We start from the raw sequence: 6,137 nt of genomic DNA, 5'->3' as shown, positions 1-6,137 counted from the left end.
AGAGTTTCTCACAAGTATTAAAGACAATTTTAGAATACTTCTGACAATGAGGCCTGTAATAAAGATTGAGCTTAAATGAATTTTTCTTTTATAAAGAAATCTATTTTTTTATTCATGTAGGATATTTCCCCAAGGAAATATGTCCACAAGGAAATATAAGTAAGGTTTATAAAATATGAATCTATTCAAAATATGGAGGGGAAAGATATTCATTATCTTATTTTAAACACAAAATAATTAAAACTACACAATAAAACATATAAGAACATTAGAATTAATTTTCCCAAAGAAAAACTATATAGTGTCATGTACAGTGAACTAAGCTGCAACAAGCAACCCACAGGATCACTAAGGAAAGGCTACCTGAAAACTGTATATGATAATCATAGTCAGGGAGTGATGCACTTTATCTTCCGTAACTGCTAATACCAAGCAGCTATTAACAAGAGCTCCTACAGAATTATTGTATCTTGATTTAAAGTAAGCCTTGAGAAAAAAGTAAAAATAAAAATAACTTTTAAAAGGGGCACCTGGGTGGCTCAGTCAGTTAAGCGTCTGCCTTTGGCTCAGGTCATGATCCCGGGGTCCTGGGATTGGGGTCCTGGGATCCAGCCCTGAGCCGTGGGCTCCCTGCTTAGCAGGGAGGCTGCTTTTCCCTCTCCGTCTGCCCCTCCCCCTCGACTCGTGTTCTCTCTCCCTCGCTCTGCTCTCTCTCCTCTTTCTATCAAATTAAAAAAAAAAAAAAATCTTAAAGTAAGCCTTGGGAAATCCAAGCATTTTCCAAAAAAGGGTTCTAAGAAGGTCCTACAAATGATTCTTAGGCTGTTCCAAAATGTAAGCAAGGCATATAAACATCTGAGTATAGCTTATCGTCAGCACCTGAAGAAAGAATAAGGAATTACTTTTTCTGAAATAACTATTACTTAGACACTACACAACTGACACTTAAGAATATTCATATATTCAGGTATATATTCCTTTCTTTGCCTAACTGATTTGCCAGTGCAAGAGTAGGGTGGGTCAAAAGATTTTTCCCTGAAGGGCAAGTTTGGGGGATTTTTGTTGTCAGATGTGTGTGGTTGGCAAGCTGACACAAGTTAGATAGCTGGTCTCTGTCTCTCTTGCTCCATGACCTTGTTTACTGACGAAAAACATTTAAAAATTGACCTCATTTGACTCACTTCATCTAATTAAGGTTTTTGTCTTTATATTCTGTAAACATCCATTGCATCACTCATGGAGGAAAAAGAGGTCAAGGTTGCTAAGCATTAATGTTTTCTTTCGTTAAATGACACCTACTTATTACTGTGAGCCCTGGGAGTTAATACCCCATTTCCAGCTGGAGTCTGAAAGAAATCATCTCTGGTATCTCTGATGAAAAATTACAAATAAGTGGGCCCCAGACTCAGGTATCATAAATACTGATCTAGTTAAATTGATTATACTTTTCACATACAAGGAAAAACATAGAACTCAATGGTAAGCAACTTGACCATTAAATGACATATCTAAATAATCAGAAATTTGATAATTTCCCTAAATCATTGACCAAAATAAGAGATTTGTTCTCAATATTACATAGATGTACTTGCATAGCTGTACTAAGGGAGAAAAGCATAAAAAGTAATTCGAAATCCATTATATTTGGCTCTAAAGTCAGAGTAAAAATATGTAACAACATACAATAAGTGAAAAAGAACGTTATCAATAGTATATGAAGGCAAAAAATCCCAATTCAGTGGAGGAAACCTTTTTTTAATAAGATTTTATGTATTTGAGAGAGAGCACGTGAGAGAGAGAGCGCAGGATCTGGGGGGGAGGGGCAGAGGAAGAGGGAGAAACCGACTCCCTGCTAAGCAGGGAGCCTGATGCAGGACTCAATCCCAGGACCCTGGGATCATGACCTGAGCTGAAGGCAGACACTTAACTGACTGACTGAGCCACCCAGGCGCCCCGGAAACATTTCTTATATAAATAAATACTGAATAATTTTCAATATTGAATAAATAAATATTCAATAAATATTGAAATATTTCAATAAATATTGATACTGAAATATTTATCTAATATTTATCTATATTTATATATAGTATATATTTATATATTCGTTTATTTAATTCATATATTCCTTTATATATTCATATATTTATATAATATATACATTTTCAATATTTCAAACAATGTCACACCCTTCCTGTTTGGCTAGAAACTAAATTCAGCATGTTTCCTACACTAATACTAACTTTTTATCCTGATCCTTAAGTCAGATAAAATTTCAATATGAGAAAATATCAGAAATCTGATTTCTTCACTCCTTAGCTTAAAAAGGAGTAGTAAATCAAAAAATGAATAGGAGCATCATCATCCTTAATCTATATATCAACAGGAAGAAAATTTCAGGATTTGCGATCTTCAGGTTGATACAATCAAATGGAAAGTCTGACTTGCCACCATAATAGAACATATATTCTGTCATGGGTCCCATGAGCTCTGTACAGTGGCTGATGTTGAATGGCTACCTGGGAATCAAAAGCCACCAACACGCTTCCTCCACCAGCCTGCCCACTGTCAGAAGAGAGGGGACATGGGAGTCAGGAGCCAATGCAACTGGCACCTCCCAAGTTTGCGGGTAACCACCACACCACACCACACCCTTCCAATGCCTGTAGTATAGAAACACATCTACCCTCTTCCCTTGGGTGGTTTTAAGACTTTCCAGGAAGTGAAAAGTCATTTCATGTTAATATTTATTCAACAAATATATAGTGAGTGCCCACACTGTGCCAGGTACCGAGAATACAGTGGTAGACAAGATGCAGGAGCAATTCAAGGGGTGTCCCCAAGCACCCGCCCTGAATTTTTGCTCCCATCTACCAGCTGTGTTTATATCATATGATCTTACCTTGGTGAATAAAATAGATTCAATCCCTTTCTCAGGACAGCCCAGAAGAGAGAGGGAGACATTCAGTAAGCAACTAAACACACGTGCAGTTACAAATTGGATTAAGGGCCTTGAAGGAAATAAACAAGGTGCAGTCTGCGGGAGTACAGGGGGATGGTACCACACAAGGCATGAATCAGGGGACTTCTGCTGAGCCCTCAAGATGAGCAAGCAGCAGTGGGAAGAGCTGTGGAAGGGGGCGGGGGGTACCAGTTGAGAGAACAGCAGGTCACTAAGAACCTAGCACATAGTAGCACTCAAAAAAATTCTAAATAAAGAAAAGATGCAAACTATTAGAAAATCTTCATAATTGATGGAAAAACCAAAATTATAATTGTTTCTTCAGCCATAACTAGCTCTAATGTATTCTCTTAAAAATATTAAGTGCTTGGGGGCGCCTGGGTGGCTCAGTTGGTTAAACGACTGCCTTCGGCTCAGGTCATGATCCCGGAGTCCCTGGATCGAGTCCCGCATCGGGCTCCCTGCTCAGCAGGGGGTCTGCTTCTCCCTCTGACCCTCCCCCCTCTCATGTGCTCTCTCTTTCATTCTCTCTCTCTCAAATAAATAAATAAAATCTTAAAAAAAATATATTAAGTGCATTCTGAAGAGTGATGCTCTTTCTCTACCACACTCTAAACATAGCTTAACTCAGGTAATTACAGACGGCAGAACGGAACAGGCATTACAATTCAGGACTGAAGTGAGCAATTTGATCCCTTTGCTGATTTCCTGATGAATGTTAGTCATAAACTGAACTTCATCTTTAGAGGCAGTAGAAGGAAAATTCCAGGCACACCGTGGTTACATTATATAAAAAGTATATTTGTGTGTGGGGGTGGGGGGTGGGTGTGGGTGTTTCTGCATAAGAGTGTTTATTTAAAAAAGGATGGAAAGCAGCAAGGAAAATCAAAATAGTTGAATTGTTAGGGCAGCAGGATTCTGGGGAATTTTTATTTAAAATTTGAATTCCATGTTATAGTATTTTTTTGAGAAATAAGTAGACATTTTTTAACAAAGGAATTTTAAGCACCCTACTTTCTATGGCATCCAAATGTAATCTTTGCCTTAGGCTATAGTAGTCAGGGAAGACAAAAATTCAGTTATCTTAGCCACTTTTTCCTTTAAACAGAAGCCCTCCCAAATCCACAGACACATCCAAAACTCCACGTTGCTCTTAGAACTCAGGCTAGGAATGTTAGTGCTCCTCTTCCCACCTCCCCATTGCCATATGTCTGAGTACCCAATGCCCACCAGCAGCTTTCTTGACCCTTTTGGTTTAAAACCTGAGACCACTATTGCACTCACAGAACCAACTTCTCATTCTCTCATCTCCTCTCCCCATGGCCATCCCAGTGGCCATAATAATCCAAGCTTGTGCAAGCTCCTGGCCATAGCTGTAGCCTGGCTCAGCCTAAACCCAATCCCTGATTGGATTAAAGTGATAGATCTCTCACCCTATCTGCCTAATAGAGGACAGAGGGAACCCTCAGTGGTGGAAGATATCATCTAGAGCATTTATGTTGCATTTACACACAATGTCCGGCATTCAACAAAAAATATTGACATGCAAAGAGACAGCAAAAAGTGAATAATAATCAAGAGAAAAGAAGACAATATAATTTAATGTCGTGACAATTTGGGTGTATCTCAGGGATGCAAGGATAGTTTAACATTAACAGTTCAGGGGCACCTGGGTGGCTCCGTTAAGCATCTGATTCTTGATTTTGGTTCAGGTCCTGATCTCAGGGTTGTGAGATTGAGCCCTGCTTCGGTTCTGTACTGGGTGTGGAGACTGCTTAAGATTCTCTCTCTCCTCTCCCTCTGCCCCACCCCACCCCTGTTCGAGCATGCGTGTGTGCTCTCTCTCAAAACAAAAATATTAATAGCTTAAAGGGAAAAGAAAATATACAATCAACTCCGTAGATGAAGAAAAGAATGCGTTCAACAAAATTCAACACCCATTCGTGATGAATAATCTCAGCAAACTAGGAATAGAAGGGAAATTCCTTAAGCTCACAAAGAGTATCTACTAAAAACCCATACCAAATATCATTCTTAAGAGTTAAAATCTGTAAGTATGCCCCCCCCCTTTCTTTTAGAGATGGGGAGGGGCAGAGGGAGAGAGAGAGAATCCCAAGTGGGCTCCACTCTCAGCCTGGAGCCTGTTGTGGGGCTCAATCTCACGACCCTAAGATCATGACCTGAGCCAAAATCAAGACTCAGATGCTTAACTGGCTGAGTCATCCAGGTGCCCTATAAAGTATGCCCTTTAAAACAAGAAAAAGAGAAGTGTGTCTGCAGCAAGCACTCTATTTATCATTGCACTCGAGGTCATAGCACACAGAAATAAAAGAAAGAACAAATATGAGGATTGCAAAGGGAGCAACAAAACTGTATTAAGCACAGACAATATGCTTGGAAATTCAAAAGGACTCTATAGAAAACTTATCATTCAAAGAGTTCAACAAGGCAGCTTACTGTAGACTAGATGTTTGTGTCCCCTCAAAATCCAGGGGTTGAAATCCTAACCCCCAATGTAATGGTATCAGGAGGTGGGGCCTTTGGGAGATGATTAGGTCATTAGGGTGGGGCCTTCACCATGAGATCACTGCCCTTATAAAAAACACCCCACAGAGCTGCGTCATCCCTTCCACCATCTGAGGACACTGTGAAAATAGGGCCATCGATGAACCTGAAAGTGGGTTCTCAACAGACACCAAGTCTGCTGGAAGATCTTGGTCTTCCAGCCTCCAGAACGGTGAGAAATAAATTTCTGTGGTTGATAAGCCACCCAGTCAATGGTATTTTGTAATAGCAGCCCAAATGGACCAAGATATTGGCTAGATAAAAAATGTTTAACAAAAATAAATTCCATTTATATAACCGACAAACACAGGAAATGTAAATTTAAAAAGATACCAATTTCAATAGCAAAATTATAAAACATTTAGAAATAAATATAACAGAAAATGTGAAGAACTTAGTGGAGAAAAGTAGGTGTGGTGCCTAAAAGGACTAGAAATATGCTGTCTAGCCACTAGCTATAGGGGTTACTTACATTGAAATATAAATCAATTGAAATTAAATGGCATTCAATATTCAGTTCCTTAGTCATATTACCTCATTTCCAGGACTCAGTAGCCACATGTGGTGAGTGGCCAGCCCACTGGACAGTGTAGATATAGAATATTTCCAC

This window comes from Mirounga angustirostris, unplaced genomic scaffold (assembly GCF_029215605.1).
Source record: "Mirounga angustirostris isolate CCGP_5_RB_7025 unplaced genomic scaffold, mMirAng1.0.hap1 SCAF_11, whole genome shotgun sequence".
NCBI classification, from domain to species: Eukaryota; Metazoa; Chordata; class Mammalia; order Carnivora; family Phocidae; genus Mirounga; species Mirounga angustirostris.
The sequence above is the reverse complement of the archived record's forward strand: the minus strand, read 5'-3'. Positions refer to the sequence as shown.